This window comes from Quercus lobata, chromosome 10 (assembly GCF_001633185.2).
Source record: "Quercus lobata isolate SW786 chromosome 10, ValleyOak3.0 Primary Assembly, whole genome shotgun sequence".
Classification (NCBI taxonomy): domain Eukaryota; kingdom Viridiplantae; phylum Streptophyta; class Magnoliopsida; order Fagales; family Fagaceae; genus Quercus; species Quercus lobata.
Window position 1 is genome coordinate 32,990,376 of NC_044913.1, and position 17,839 is coordinate 33,008,214.

The window sequence follows — 17,839 nt, forward strand, 5'->3', positions numbered from 1 at the left end:
ACCCACTATTACATACTGCGCCCCCTTTTTGCAAAAAAAAAAAAAAAAAAAAAAAAAAAACCAGAAATCTTTTGAACTACGTGATGACTTGATCCCTCTCCGGGTACGTAGGCAACTTAGTATTTTTTGTTGAGTTCAGTCACACACTAAAAAAAAATTATTGAAAAAAAAAATTATAAAAAAAAAAATATATGTTGAACTACGTGATGACTTGATCCCTCTCCGAGGTACGTAGGCAGCTTAGTACTTGTCACTAAGTTCAGTCACATGAAAAGAAGAAGGATGGCCAGTTTAACTTGAAGAGTTTTTTGACAGTCATCAATGCGCTTTTAAGGTCCTTTCGGTTGGCAAGACATTGCTCAATAGGATGATCAAAGATCGACGCAGTAGAAAAGTCTTCATGGCATTGCTCATTTTCTATGGCCATCCTCCTACATCTCTGAAGTATACTTTGCATCATTTATCTCCTGGGGGCATCTCCTTGTACCTTCCATCTCTAGGCTGCATCGTCTCTTTTCTAGGTTGTGCTACTTCATAGCCCTGAAATTAAAACCATATCATCTCCCTTCTAAGTGGTGTTGTTTCACATCATGTCTTTGAAATCTGGATGACGTCAATTTCTTCCGGAATGATGGTAGATTATATATCTAAAGTCGGTGTGGCATCATCTCCCTTCTGAGCAGTGCAGCTTCATATCATGTCTCCAAAAGTTGGACAATGTCACCTTCCTCCGGCATCTGAAGTTGGTGTTGCATCTTCTCTCCTCCAAGGGCATGTCCATGCAATGTCAAAGTCTTGGTGGCATTCTTCTTGAAACTTCAAAGTCTTGGCATCTCCTTGCATCTTCAAAATCTTAATGAGAGCTCTTTGCAATGTCAAAATCTTGGCATCTTCTTGCATTTTCAAAGTCTTGATAGGGACTCCTTGCATTTTCAACATCTTGTTGGCATCTCTGAAATCTTGATGTCTGGCTACAGTGCCATACGCCCTTGATGTCTGAGTGATGTTGCCTCTGAAAATTGCTTTATATGAATGTTGGCACAGTTTCGGCGAATAAAGTCTTGACATAACTTCAATGGTAATGTGGAGTGTTGACATGGTTTCGTGAATGTTGGTATGACTTCTATGCATGTTGGCATGGCCTCGGTATAAGTGAAGTGTTGTCATGGCTTCATGGCAAAGATGAATGTTGTCACAGTTTCGACATGTTTGAAGTGTAGATGTGGCCTCAATGCAAATAAAATGTCGAGGCAGCTTTATGACAAAGATGAATGTTGGCACGAATGAAGTGTTGACGTTGTTTCATGACAAAGTTGAATGTGGGCACGGCTTCAATACAAGGACAGATGCTGGCAAGGTTTCGTGGTAAAAAAACTCTTGATGCGGCTACGTTGCAAAGACTCTTGAAATGGCTGCGTTGAAAAGACAAATGTTGGTGCAACTTAATTGCCAGGGAAACTGTGCTGCAAAACAAAACCAAGCAATAAAAAAACTTGTCAGGGAAAAGATCCCATAGCACGTAAAAAAAAAAAAAAAAATATTGAAAGCATGAGGAGAAAGCTGAAAGTTGAGCATGTATCTCAGTGATGAAGGAAGGCAATAGCATGCCTTTATATAGAAAATTTCTGAGACAACAGACAAGAAAAATGAAGAAAGTCAGCAAACCATTAAATGGTTCCACCAACCGGCCAATGAAAAAAAAATTGCATTCACATTTCAGAAATGTGAAAACAATTAAAGCTCAAAGTCAAATTTTGCAAACTCGAATGTCCTCAAAATCAAAGAAGACTGCACCTAATCTTGAAATGAATAAGGATATGCAGCCATGGAGATAAAAGCTGAAGGCTCATTACCCACCTTACAAGTCTGAATTCTGGCACCATCCTGTCAGGGCGGCCACCGCCAAAGCAGACCAGAAGGCCATAAGTCCAACAATGACCCGCGGTTTTCACACCCAAATCTGTACAAATCCAGACACCATTTCAAGAAACTAAGCATACCAGTCAATCCAATGGAGAAAGATCTGCAAAACCCAAAAATTTCAAGTCCAAAAACGGCTGCACGCGCAACCACGCGCCGCCATAAGCTCGCAATGACCCGCGGCTTTCACACTCGAATTTGTGCAAATCTGTTCATAATTTCACAAAATTGACCTCACAGGGACCTTAAACGGACTTTATTTGACAAAACCCTGAAAAATCAAGGTCACCGGAGCTAACACGCACCGCCAAAAGCTTCAAAGGAGCGCGGCATCCTCCTTTAAATTTGTGCAAATCCGTTCACAATTCTAGAAAATTGACACAATAGAAATCTTCTACGGCCTCCGATCTGCAAAACCTGAAAATTTCAGGCCCAAACATCATGCCACGTGCCTCCACGCGCCACCGGCAACATCGGCGTTCGTTGCCGTCAGTTCACGCGCCGATAAGCAGACAGGCCTCGCACGTGCCACACGTGCCGCACGTGCCACACGTGCAACGCGTCCACGCGCGTCCTCAACACCCGTTTGTCCAGATTTGACCCGGACCAGCTCGCAAATCTGACCCGGTCCGAACCGCCTAAAAAAAAAAAAAGAAAAAGAAAAAGAAAAGAGAGAAGAAAATGCTTGGACCAAGCAGACTTTTGACCTTGACCAGAAAATCAAAATTTTCAAAACGGACTTGTCCCACTCAATTTTTCGAGTACATTCCGATTTTGGGACCCATTTCTTCATTCAAGGCTCGAAAATTGTGCAAACGTCCAATTTCCAAAAAAAGTTGACTTTTTGTGCAAATGTTGACCAAACGTCAAAATTTTTAAAATGGACCTATCTTACTCAATTTTTTGTATACATTCCGATTTTGGAGTCCGTTTCATCATTTGAGACTCGAAAATTGCACAAATGGCTCAAATTCCAAGACAGTTGACTTTTCTGTTGAAATCAACCTAAAGTCAAAATTTTCAAGCCACATTTGCCTTGCTCAATTTTTCGTGTACATTCCAAATTTGGGGTCTATTTCTTCATTTGAGAATCCAAAATTGCTCAAATGGTGTGATTCTACAACTGTTGGCTTTAAAGTGAACTTTGACCAAGAATCAAGACATTCGAGTAAAACTTGTCCCGTTCGGACTTTCTCAAAGATTTTGATTTTGAAATCCACTTATTTGTTTTGGATTTGGTGATCACCAATCCAACCCACATCTTTGAAGTATTGACGATGTCCAAAACTTAAACTCCTGAGATCAAAATTTGAGATTCATCCATTTAATTGGGATCTCCTTAGGGTTATTCTCCATACTTCATCAAGACTTCTCTCTCCAAGTACAAATGAACTCTCACAAGTGTGTCAGAACTTGAAATTACACTGGGTCAATGATTCAAACTACCATTCCCGTTCGGTGCCTACCATTCCCACCTACCGTTCCCACCTACTGTTCCCACCTACCATTCTCACCAAAAATTCTCAACTACCATTCTTAACTACCTACCTACCATTCTTCATCTCTCTACTATAAATAGGAGGGCCGGGTTCATCAAAAACTCATCCGAAAAAAAAAAAGAAAAAAAAAAACACTGAATTATGAAATGAAGAGTTGCTTCTTTCAGATTTTCAAGTCCTTCTTTCCATAGCCATTTCTCACTATGGCCTCATCATTCTCAACACCTAGCAACCAATTTTGCTTCATAATCGGTTTGAGATCAACCCTCCCATGGTTCGGCCGAAACCCTATTAACAACATCATTGTAGTTTTGAGATCCAAACAAACTTTGTTTCTCCACTTAACAACTACATTTGCCCATAAAATTTCTCATAACATAGCCTGTATCATTGTTCCTTGTAGTCTCAGATCTACCTAATTAGGAGATCTAAGGCCAACTGAATCTCTTGTACCCTAGCTCAAGGAGCTTCCTAACTGCTTTGGGAACTCTGTAGTCCTTCTCAAGTTGTTTGGTCTTACAGCAAAGGTAGAGGTTTGGAACAAACAGCAACTTGTTTGGTTTCCAAACCAGGTTCACAAGTTGGTTCCATCTTTCATTTTTCTGTGCTTTTCCAACAAGTGGCAGTAGATGAAGATGGTAAAAAGTGTTGGGGTATCCTACAAATTGTTTTCCATCCAACACTTAAAACAACCTCCAAGGCGCCAGCTCATCAGAATTCAGCCTTTGGTGCCGGTAAATGGTCACCAAAGCCTTATTCCATGTTCCCACTACTATGGGACCCAAAGGTCATCGTTGCTGGTACCTCAAAACTCACTTTCTGGAATTACTCCAACTTAAAATCAGCTTGAAGGATTTCAGAAGATACTCTTCTGAAATTACTTCAACTTAACGTCCGTCAGCATGGTCCCATTACACAGGTGCATTCAATTACTTGCTGCCGGACCCCATGCAACACACAGTCAGTCCCATATTCAAAGTTGTACTTCCCATAAACATCTACACCAGAAGGGTCCCAGCATACAGGGCCAGCACCACGGTGGTGTATGCTTTGCTCATTTGCTTTGCTTCATCTCCATCTTCTTTGTTGCCACTACCAGCATACCCAGAATACATAAGCTTCTGAAATTACTTCAACTTAACTTGAGTGATACAATTATGCAGGGGCATTCAACCACTTTCCCACTTGTCCTCGTTGTAATCCAAAGCGTGATCTTCTGAAATAACTTCACCAGAAGTTCTTAAGAACACGAGGTTAGTTCCATGACCCTGCATGCTGTATCCAGCCACCATTCTCTCATCTTCCCCATCTTCAACATCTTGTGATCGCCACCAACGATCCAAAATACTCTTTTGAAAGTACTTCAACTTAATCTCATCCTTCTGAAAGCTCCACCACCTTCAACAGCTCCACCACCTTCAACTACTTCACTTAAAGAGTCAAGTACCAAAAATCCATTTTTTCGAAACTCATTCCCACACCACACTCCGAGACCGTGTGTGTGAACGAGTCTCGAGGGGGCATTTGTAGAGAGGGAAAATTCCCGACCTATCACAAGTTGACACATCACATTACCAAGTCCACAAAATACAGCCAATTACAGAACACCATGTATTGCTGCTAGGTTTTGCTATCACTATTCAGAAGCCAACAGAAATTTGCCAAGTGTCATGCAAGAGCCAATCACGCATTAGCGCACGTGTAAGCGATGACTCAAGCAGCCTTGCACGTGTAAGCGATGACTCAAGCAGCCTTGCACATGTAAGCGATGACTTAAGCGGACCAATCAAGCTGTGACATGTGTCACCAATCAAGCTCCGCCACGTGTCGCTCATCCACCCCCAAACTCCTATAAATAGAAGCCTTCTTGAGACATTCAGAAGGACCAAGATTCAGGAAGATTCAGAGGACGAATATTCAGAAAGACCAGAATTCAGAAGGGAGAAAGCTCTGTGAAGATCAAGCCTCAAAGCCTTCAAGAACTTCAAGAACTTCAACCCCAAAATCGGAGAACATTCGAAGCAGAATCATCCAGATCATCTGCCTAGATCCTAAAGTTTGCGGGAATCAAGCTCAAAGGTCCGAAAACATCAACAAATCATAAATCAGTGAAGCTCTACGGATTCAAGCCTCTAAAGCCCCGAAGAACTTCCACCACAAATCTTCAAATACAAAGAACATTCGAAACAGAATCATCCAAACTATCTGCCTAGATCTCAAAGTTCACTGGAATCAAGCTCAAAAGCCTCCAGAAACCTCAAACAACCACAAATCAGTGAAGCTCCACGGATTCAAGCCTTTAAAGCCCCGGAGAACTTCCACAACAAACCTTCGAAGACGACGAACGCCCGAAGAACACACGAAGAACACGAAGAACACAAAGAACACGAAGAACAAAGAATTTCTAACAAGCTCATAGCCAGAGATTCATTGTAATTTTGTTCCAAAGATCTTCGATCCATTCCTCAACCAAATTGAAGGATATCTTTTCTTCAAAACAAAATCACATCATCACAAATCCAATCAACAAATCTTTTAAGGAGATCGAATCAGGGGATAACTCTTTTGTAATCACAGAGAATTGTACCACACAATCATCAATACAAATTCGCATTTGCGACACTATTTCACTTGTTTGACTTATTTCCAACCGAGAAATTTAGTCGCTTACACTGCGCTCAATCTAAAAAGGCATATATTGCAAGGAAAAAATAATGAAATTATCTACTAAAGAGAACCACACCAAGTCTAAAAGCTCAAATTTGAAATTTGTTTACTTTCTCTCATTTGAATTGCAAGTTACACCACCAATTTCAGGGTTCAAAATAGCTTTAAAGGAATGCTATCAGTATCAAGTACACAAATTTCAATTTGTTAATTTGCAATTAAATTACTGAACCAAACATTATTCCATAAAAATTGAAGTCTAAAGATAAATGTTAACTTCAACCCCCAAAAAGAAACCGTGCTGCCTGATCTTCATTTCCTTCAAATAATTTAACAGCTTGTATGACTGCTTCCTTCCAAACCCTAGCTCAACAAGCTTTGCCACTTTGGCTTCAAAATCAGGTCCCTGCAGCCATAGATATCACATGAAATCTTCAGATCAATCAAATACAATTACTAAATCTTGTTCGTTAATCAACGTAACACCCATTCTTTAAAAATACCAGATCGATAGGGTCAACTATCAATAAGATGGCAAACCGTGACAACTTGTCAGTGAAGATACTGCAACAACCAAGCCTTAATCCCAAAAAGTCAATCACTTCTCAATAGTTTAACCAATTTCACAATACAGCAGAGACTATTTTTTTTCCCTACAAGGAGGCTAAAAGAAAGCTGAGACAGTTCTTAATAACAAATTTACCTGGCTTATATCACCACGAGACCCTCCTATTGGGACAATATTGCTTCTATCTGTTGTTCCTAATTTCACCTAAAGAATAACAAGCAATAAAAACAAAAAATACAGAAAGCAAAATGGTATCTACTCATTGCCGATATACATCACTATACAATATATATACACATAAAAAAAAACAAAAAAAACAAAACAATGCATACGTGGCACACACTTTAGTTAGTCATAAAAAAATAAAATTCCAGGCACCAGTTGAATTCAGAATAAAGACATTTGCATAGTAGATCTTGTAAAATCCTTAGTCAAAAGTACATCATCAAGGAAAGTTTCTTTAGGACAAGCAAATTGATTAAAAGTATACTTACTGGGGTCCCTGAGCTGGATGCTTGCTGGGACAACCTTTCTTCATCAAGAAAGCGTGATGGGATGTATTTTTCTGAAAACAATGTACAATTTAATTAGTTAATTTTCTATTTATCAAAAAGGTTGACCATAAAAGCTATTTAGATAATTGGTGAGTTGTAAATAAAGCAATTCAGGCATAACTGCAGAAATTGGTCAATTATTGAACAGCAAGCAACTTTTATGCAATCAAGCACATGAAGAGATTAGAAGGCCAACCTTGCAAAAATGGTACAGAAACTTCTCCACCACCAACTCTCAAAACATTATCCTTTAAATCTATAATGCACTGTGGACATTGACTAAGTCAGAAAAGAATAATATTAGAACCAACCTATTACTCAAGTAGTTAAGTTTCCAGACTTTATCTGATTCCAGACTTCTTCTTAACAGAAAAACCCTATTTACATGCTTTAAACCCTATTTAGCACCGGGCCTATTGATGAACCTCTGAGTTACCCTGTTGAACCAACCAAAGTACTCGTGCTGTGGAGGCATATCACCAAGCACTACTTTAAAACGCCGTTGAAGGCGATTACCCCAATCTAGTATATGCACAACATGTCTCTGCATCCAATTTACACCGGCCTTACCCCTCAAATCAATTTTATGAAGGACCTCATCAATGTCAACATCATGGGGAATTTCTTGGATCATCCCAAATTGACGAACGACACGATTTGGTGTATGTTTCTCTATTATGTGGAAACATACAAGCAGCACCATTGCCGTCCACACGGCCCTCCCTGCAACGCACCACGACAGAAGGTCCTCTAACTCAGTTTCATATGGCTGCCACACCATCTACAACAACCAAAAAACAAGTACACAACACATTAGGCAACAATGTTTATATTTCAAAATTCACCAAACCTATAAGATTGTTCCTAAACATGTAAAACATGGCATTTTCATACCTGGCTTGGCAACATTGAAGCTATTCGCTCGCGATACCTGTCCTTGAAGATGTGGGCGGGCCTATTTTTCTTATTTGGGACCCACAACTACCTACAACAATCAAGAACAAGGGATCAATATCTAGAACTTTCCTACTAAGATAATGTTACTCAAAATCTATAATGTAATCACATATAACAACTAAGAAAATCTTATAGATATTTACTCAATTAATAATATCACTAGAACCACTTCAACCGTCCTTATAAAAAACAGAGCACATACAAGCCACATGACAGTCACAAAATTAGAGTATATTAACGTAATCATATATATTGAACCTCTGTTTAAAATTTATTTATGTTGACATAAATAATTCCTAGAAGCCTTTAAAATAAATAAATAGAATCAATGGGTTTTGTTGGAATTGTATGGATGATGCGCATAGGCCAGTGAATTGTGAGACTGTGGCTAAGTGGCAATTGAAGAATAGTTCTGAGGCTCAAGGGTCACAGCATGGATTGTAATCAATACCAAGCCATGTCCAAAGTGTGGAAAACCCATTGAGAAGAACCAAGGGTGCATGCACATGACATGCATGAAACCTTGTAGACATGAGATTGTGTTAGAATATTCATAAAACTTAATTTTCATAGAATTACCAATCTGGAATAACACTGAAATCAAATCCACTTGGCATAAAATATGTAGAGTATGTTGTGTATACACATAACCAATATTTTGGATAATGTTGCAACATTGGCAGAAAATTGGGTTTATCAAGGAGGAAGTATATTGCTTTAATTCCATAATTTTACCGCCACATCTGTAACAATACCAAGTAGACCTGTTGTGCAATGTTCTTATACAATGCCCTATAAAATTCAAACAAAGTTGTAGAAGTTATCAGTTATCAATAAACAAATATTAAAAATACTATTTTTTCACAGCCAAGCACATTTTCACAGCATCCAAACCTCTTCAAACATTTCCCAATTCATCAAGGGTTGCCCAAAAATGCCTTTATAAAAAACAATTAGTTGCCCAGTCCACCAAAAAAAAAAAAAAAATTCACCAAACAATAATAATTAGTTAAACCAAAATGATTGGGTTTTGGGAGAGAGGATGTAGTCTGTCCAAAATAAAGGGAGTGGGGATGGGATTCAAGAGAGACTTACTTCAGGGACAGTGGACCACGCACTAGAGGACCGTAAGCACCTACTGGCGGGCCACCTCAACTGCCGGGCACAAATATAGGAACTTGGCCCATGCCCAATACTGGACCAACAATAAGCACCCACTGATCTGACTGGTGCCCCTATAGCTTGCCTTGCATAACTCTCAGTACAACCATGCAAGGCATGGTTGTTTCCAATATATCTGTGTGAATCCACTAACTAATCTATTTACTTGTGAAGTTTTAATTATACCATTTTCTCTCTCTGTATCACTTGATGATGTTACGAAATGCTGGATTGTCTTGTTGAAATTCTGTCCCTGCATTGTAATGTGGTATATAGTTGGAATGCAGGTTACTATTTTTGTTTGAAAATTTTCTGAATGGTAAGTAGTCTAAAAGAATTCAGACCTAGCATTGGGTGATCAAAGTACTGCATTTTTTTTTCCTTATGCCTAGACCAAGGGGAGAAAACGAGGAGCATATTTGGTGGGTTGTTGAGCTTGGGAAGTTGATTGTTTGAGGTAAATGGACAGTTGCTATGTACCAAACGCTCTTGACTGTACCACACATACTGATTTTAAGTGAGGACTATATAAATTTGTTAATTTGGACTGATGATATTTGCTAGCACTAAATCTTTTGCAGTGCGAAGGGAAACTACTTATGGTGGTAGTAGTGGATTTGAAGATAAGCAACAATATCAATCTAAATTCGCAAATTTTTAATCTGCACAACAACGTGTTGACTAAGAGCTTTGCTTAAGATTGGGTGGATGATATGGTCTGATTTGAAAGTCACAGACTGTACAATAGAGTCATAGACTGTACAATAGTCTTCCATTTTAGGCTGATTTGATGATGAATTTGTTAGAGCATTTGATGACCTTGTCTTTGCTGTATTACTCTATATATAAATTTACGGTGTTTTCCAAATGGTGAAATCGTTTTTTGAACATACCAAGTTTCTTCTCAAGAACAAGATACTCTTGCTTGTTCGAAGGAAAAGAAGCAAATAATTTTCACTGTTTAAGTACGTAACACACACTATTATTCCTAATTCACTGCCATTTTTTTTTTTTTTTTTTTTTCGTGGATTTTGCTAAGTGACATAAAGCAATCAAATTTCTATTACTAAACCAATTAAGCAATAAATCGAAACAATTTGTCAATTAAGATTTTTATTATGGCTTGATTCAATGGTTATCAACATTCAAACATGCGTCACATAATCAATTGCTAGCAATATTGTAGAGTATTCATACCATGGAAAATCCAAATAGGTAGGTGATGCTATAAACTACCAAAAATATTTTAATATATTATTTTCTTACACCCATTGAACTCATAACACAAAAAACAAACTAGTATTAATAGATATAAAATGCTACAATATTTTTGGTGGCTTCATTATCAGTTGTAGGTGCTTTTTCTTTGGTTCATAAATCATAACGTAATAGACATGATTCAAAAAAAAAAAAAAAAAAAAATCTAAGATATATTCTCAAAAAACAACTTTTATTAATTCTTTACGTTATTTTCAAAACTTACTATCCAAGTTTATAACAAAACTCTAAGTTCACAATAAAACTTACTATCCAAAGTCATATAACATATAGAAGTCAAAGTTTATTAATATTTTAATACAATATGTCTATATCAAAACAAAACTCATAGGTTCACTTGTTTTACTATTCTGGAATACATGAATTCCTGTTTTCAGGCCATTTTTTTTCCATCTTAATGATCTACCTAGATTGATTCATTCAAATTTTCTTGCTTAGATATTCACAAGGAAGCAATCAAGAAAAACTTTGAACCACAACTCATTCAAGAGAACAGGATGTGAACAAAATAAATGATTCTAGGGGAATAATAATTAAGACATATAGGCCATTCTTAGATTCAATGACCAGTAAAAACTTTATATTTTGATTGAAGACTCAAAGAGAAGTGATGTTTGACAGCCAAATAGGCTGCCACATGCTTCTCAAACAGTAATCAGTATGCTAAAATACACTCTTTTGTTTACCTCATTAAAACTAAATGTATAATTCCTGTACTTGTGCAACAGTTAGTGTTGTCAATATTTATTCATCATATATCTCACAATGACAAAAACTGTTCCAAACTTCCTTGTGGTATATTAGATATGCAAAAAATAACTGTCAAAAATTCCAAATTGAGTGTCCTACAATTCCCATTGGAAACACTATCAAAATCATATGTTATCTTCCCCAATCCCACAGCTGTAATCAATGTCTTTTTCCAGAATAGATCACATAGATTCTTCAAATCAGTGCACACCACATTTCTAGTCTTGAAAAAGTAGTACTCTAGCACAAGTTCTCAAAAAGAACTATCAGCGCTTCAGCCAAAAAAATAAAAGAAAAGAAGAAGAAGAAGAAGTAACTGCCAACAATCTCACACCTTAAACCAACCCACATATCAGGTAAATCCTTTTTTTTTTTTTTTTTCTACTGGGGGGGGGGGGGGGGGGGGGGGGGAAGGGGAAGGTGGTCCAAAATGAGGTAAGTCTTTAGTTCTAGCATATTCTTAGCATATAAGCCTAGGAATTAGCTTCAACATGATGTCTACATTATGCTCTTAACACAAGGAAAGCTATACATGCTCTATTTTATTTTAGTTAAAAAAAAATAAGAATTTCTATTTTAAAAAATGGAAGCTCTGAAGGAGAAGTTTCCAAGATCTTACAATCAAAGGTGTAAGGTATCACAAAATCAACTATAGATTTACATACACAACTACCAATTACAGCCCTATAATTTTTTTTTTTTCCATTTAACCCAAAGCTAGAAGTCATTGCTATTATATCCCTATATTTTATATTAAAAGATATTCTAGCATTCTCATTCGCTTCAAAAGAAACTCAAAATCATAAAGTCGGTTTACAAAAAAAAAAAAAAAAATGATGACCTAGTAGCTTCAGATATGAGGTTTTAGGCATTGACTAGTTGTTGGGTAAATCTAATAAAACACATTGGTGACCAAAGAATTTTCACCACCTCCAAACTGACAAAAAGACCATTTATCTCTGCTTGAAATGCAAGATGCAGTGCTTTTGACAATGTGAACTCATCAAGGGACAAAATGTCAACAGTAGCAATACCAAACAGTTCATGCTTGCATCAAACCATTGAAGAAAATGGTAAACTCCATCACAATTAATGATGTAGGATTTGCTATACACATATGAAATGACTTCATTATAATTTGTAATGTATAAGATGATGATTCCCATGTAATATAATGACACTAAACTCTAAGTGGAAGACAATTATATGTAGCAATTGAAATTTCATGGGATTTCAAAATAGCCCTAATGAATGAAAAAAAACACTAAACAAACAAAGTGAGGGACTGAAACTTCAACACAATCACATGACGGAAAGTTTTATGAAGTAGAGGTTTTTATTACCGCAATTGCAACCTGTAACATCGGCCAAATTAGTAGCATAAGTAGCACAAATAATTGCTAGACCATGAATGTTTCGATGCTTTGACACCAACCCAACTCCTCCACTAACAATCCCAGCCCAAATCCAAAAAAAAACAGGTCAATTTCTCAAATTGTCAACACCAAATAAATTCCTTTACTTTGAGCCCAAGTCCCTAAACCCAACTGAACCCAGTATAGCAAATTGGTTTAGAAATGTTTCACTTGTTTTGAAGTAAACAGAAATATAAAACTTAAATTCAATACCAAATAAACTCCCTTTAATCTCAGCCTAATTCCCTAAACCCAATGAACCCAGTTTAGTAGTATGATACAAATAATTGGTTTCACTTGTTTTTAGGTAAAAAGCACCAAAAATATTTCATTTACTCTAAGCCTAATACCCTAAACCCATCTGAACCCAGTATCGCAAGTTGGTTTTTTAAAAAATGGGTTTCACTTATATTCAAGTAAATGGAAACATAAAACTTAAATTCAATACCAAATACACTCCCTTTACTATGAGCCTCACTCCCCAAACCCAATTGAACTATAGCAAATTGGTTTAGAAATAATGGGTTTCACTTATTTTCAAGTAAACAGAAACATAAAACTTTAAATTCAATATCTACACTCCCTTTACTCTGAACCTCACTCCCCAAACCCAACTGAACCCAGTATAGCAAATTAAATCCTCTGCAAATATAAACAAACCAAGAAACATAATCCGATTCCACAGTAAATATAAACAAACCCAAAAACCTAGAGACATAATCCAATCTCAAAAAACAACAAAGCTTCGATCTTTTTTAACAGTTCTATTAGAAATTCAAAACAGAAACCAAATTAGAAAAAAACAAATTGAAACCAAAGTTTCTTTGATTTTTCCCACTGTTTCTCGGCAACCAAACAGTGAAAGTGAAACAGACTTTGAAGCAACTCACCTTTTATTTTAGTTTTGAGAAATCGCGTAGATTGAGGAACTTAAAGCTCTGTGAGTGAGAGTGGAGACTTTATCAAACCTTTGTACACGTCGCTGTGCTTTATCAAATCTTCGTGCTAGGTGATGAATGTGAAATAGACTGAGTAAGAGAAGAGGGTGATTGGTGAAGGTGATGAATGTTTGACAGAGTGAGAGAAGAGGGTGAGTGAGAGAGGCGCCGAAGTGTGAGAGTGAGAGGGTGAGACTGGTCTGTGTGAGAGAGAGGGTGAGTGAGAGAGTGGATACTTTAAAGTGAGGCGTTAATTTTAAAAAAACCCCTATTTGAAACCGAGTCTCTAAGACTCAGTTTCTTGGTCTTCCACGTGGTTCAACCACATCACAGCCAGATTGCCACGTGGACACCACGTGGGAAATCGAGTCTTAGAGACTCGATTTCCAGGTAGACCTCTTGCCAGGTCAGATTTGATCAAAACACGAAAACCGAGTCTTAAAGACTCGATTTATAGGTCCAAAATCGAGTCTTTAATACTCGAGATGTTACTTAATAATATACTTTGCGAACCAGACCTACTAGCTAAATGGTTGGGAAATTATGGTTAATTACCCATTTCATCCGTTAAAAAAATCCAAGTGGAGCTCAATTTTGTTAATATCAAGTTCCATACAAATGTTAAAACTTGTTACTTGAAATACCGAGTTCTTTGTAATAAAATGAAAATCATTGACGCCAGTAAGTACCATCCACAAAAAGAAAAAAGAAAAAAGTGGATGCATCGGCTATACCTATTCATAGTGAAAGAAAGAAGAAGAAGAAGAAGAAGAAGAAGAATTACCTTTCTCCGATAAGCAATGGAGAAAGTTCAGTTGAAGAGAAGAGGGAAAGGAGATTGGATGGGAAAGGAAATCTCTACTCTTAACTCTCAACTCTCTACTCTCTACTCTGACTCTCTACTCTACTCTAGGGCGCCCTTTTTTTCTTTTTCTTTTTTCAATTTTCTTTTTTAAGTTTCGGACTTTACTAAAAATCTTTGTAAGTCATATTCAATAAATTTTGCTTAAGAAATCAACAAAATAGCTGAAATTTGATTTTTTTTTTCCTTTTTTTTTTCAAGTAAAAATCCGATTATCAATGCCTACACATTCATATTCATCAATAAAATATTCTACAAATTGATAGATAAACCCTTTTTTTAGAAAAATTGATAGAAAAACATATATTGAAATTTGATCGGGTCTTATACTGAAATTTGGTCTTTTGGCCAATAATGTAATATTATAGAAATAAAAAAAAAAAAAAAAAAAAACATTTGTCAATTGATATTGCTTTTAAAAATAATTTGTGAGCAGTTTGTTCAATAATCAATTGTTTGTAATTGCTACCCTCCCATGTAGGGCGGGATTGACTAATTAAACCTATTGGCCAAGGGGCTTTCAGGTCTCCAATAATACTAGCATGAGCGAGAGACCCTCCATACCATCTTAGTGATGGCTACCTTGGAAACACACAAATAAATCCAACCATTTTAATTGACAAGATGTGAGAAAAAAAAATATAATAATTATAATTTGGCAAGATGTGAGGAAAAAAAGAAAAGAAAAAAAAAGACCAAATCACTACAGTTTTTGTTATAATTTTGAAATCTATATGTTATATTTAATATCTTAGGTAAATTGTAAAGTACACCCTAAAGTTTGGGGTTACTTTGATTTTACAGCCTGAAATTTGAAAAATTGGATTTTATACCTTGAAATTTACCTCTGTTAGCACAAACAACCCCTCCATTAGTGAACTTGCCTAGGTGACCATCAAGTGACACGTTGTCATCTAATATGTTGTTGTTGTAGTTTTATTTTTTTATTTTTTTTATTTTTGTTGTTGTCACGTAAGCAAGTCCACTAACGAAGGGGCTACTCTTGCTAACAAAGGTAAACTTCAAGGTATAAAACTCAAGCAACCCCAAATTTTAGAGATGCACTTTGTAATTTACCCTTATTTTGATTTATGACTTTGCCTCTATGTGTGGACTCTAATTTACCGACAAACCCTACATGTACCAAAGATATTTTTCCTTCTTCTATTCAATAACTCACTTTACAAGAAAATTTTAAAAAAAAAAAAAATTCAAGTTACATTTAATCTAATTTTTTAAGGAATGTTTCCACAAATCAACATTTGAATTACATTGCTTTGTCATACTCTTCGTACTTACAAATATCAAGATTATTGGAGATTAATAACTATTTCATCATAAAAAATTTAAATTTAAAGTATTTTTAATTTTAACATTATATGCAAAACATGAGTTTATAGATTAGATAATAATAATATTCAATTAACATGAAATTTATGAGGTGAGATTTATTAAGAGGCAACCAACACGACTCCACTCTATTCGAGTGGACATGGTCAAAACCTATGTATATTTCAACGTTTGGACCAAGGATGTAGTCTTTTACAAGGTTATGACAAATGACTTAGTAACGCCATATGACTTGGGGGCACTATAGCGCAATATGGTCCATAATAATAATGTCTTAAATCTAAGTTAAAGACATAGTCTTACTAAGAATTGTGTGGATTTGATTGGATCAAATTGTATAGAATAAGTGCGTTATGTGAGCTTGTACATAGCCCCACAGAAGGCATTTACTAGGTAGATCTTGACTATATAAGTGACTACAAAGAACCCTAATTGTAATATGACTAATCCTACTAGGGTATAATATAAATGTGACTGGTGTTTCCTTTAGTCGTGGTAAATGATTTTAGACCAATGTCCCACTCTTGGTGGGAACACAAACATTATGAGTCATGTCACATCATGAACCATACATGCAAGGACACGTGTGCAGAAGCATTATGGAATCCTACATAAGCTAATTACAAAGAGAGTGATAAATATATTGTTTGAATTTGTGCCCTAAATTCCAATTTGTATGACATCATTTAATTGATAGAAGTTGTTTATTTTATATGTAATCCATGAGATGCATTGCATGTGAGTTATGTATGGGAATGAGATTTGCATATAGAAGATCTAATCACAATTCCTTGTAAATTCATAATTTTAAGGTCAGTTTGGATTCAACGTTTGCGTTTGGGGCTTTTTTTTTTTTTTTTTTAAACCAACGTGTTATGCACTGTTCATTGGCCATGAACAGTGAATTTAGGCCAATGAACAGTGCCAAACAGTAATAAATATTAAAAAAAATTATTTTTTTTATTATTTTTAGTTTTCAGCAAAATAAGATGTATCCAAACGCATACTTAATTTATAGTTGCTGATGAAATTGAGCAGTTTATATTACAAGAGTATTACATATCAATTATGAGGATCTGTCTTGATCATGGAAGTGTTTGTTAGAAGGGTCAAGGCTGTCCAACGAATCTATCTTGTAAAGAAGAGGAAGAAATCTGAACAAGAGATGGAAAACTCATATAGAGAGATTTTAGTTATAGAGGAATTCTTTTAGCTGCACATAACTCCTTTCCACAAATATGGATCTTTGGAAATAATCCATAAAAAAATGAGTGTTATTGTTGAGGAGCTTATAAACGTTAGACATGAAGGTAATTTGGTTTGAGGATAGTTCACAAAAACTATGGGACATAATAAAAAGAAGAAACCTAAGAAAAAATGGAGTAGAAGGGTGCTTTGCTCATGCATGTTCATTTTAGCAATGAGCTAGTTGTTGGTTCTAAACTTTTTTTAAAAAAAATTATTCTTATATATTTGTATCCATGTATTGGAGTAATATACCTACTACGTTTGACAATGAGTGAAGCTTTCTTGCTTTTTGGGCTTTTAAGTTTGGTATAAGACATGAAAATTTGTGGGAAGAATAAGAAGAAGAAGATGTTGTGGTGTCTTTGGTGGTAAAGTTGACAAGATTGTGGAAGACTAGGACTAATGCAGAGTGTAAACTATTAGATTAGTGGGGTTATATTTTTATTCTCAAACTTAGTTTTGGACTTTCTCAAAACACTTTGATTGTAGAGTTAAAGTGTTTCTTTTGGAATTGTTGTTGATGCAATAGCTTGTGCTAATGTGTTTTAGCTATTGTAACAAATATCAAGCTTGTACTTTTTCACAGTGGTAGTTAGATATAAGCTAGGAACCAAGTTAGTTACTTGATTAAGGAAGAATTAAAACTCTAGATAATGTTTTTACAACTAACCC

General features: G+C 36.0%; 1 long non-coding RNA gene across 2 annotated transcripts; it reads right to left on the reverse strand.

Moving 5' to 3' along the window:
- Nucleotides 1-6,168: 6,168 nt before the first annotated feature.
- On the reverse strand, nt 6,169-13,916 carry LOC115965495. Of its 2 annotated transcripts, none has more exons than XR_004086070.1 (6): nt 13,660-13,916; nt 8,103-8,193; nt 7,405-7,989; nt 7,149-7,219; nt 6,790-6,858; nt 6,169-6,492 (listed from the first exon to the last, which is right to left on the reverse strand). It is a non-coding gene; the product is annotated as an uncharacterized LOC115965495 (long non-coding RNA). The 2 variants fall into 2 exon arrangements; XR_004086069.1 differs by lacking the exon at nt 13,660-13,916 and adding an exon at nt 9,261-9,626.
- Nucleotides 13,917-17,839: the final 3,923 nt, after the last annotated feature.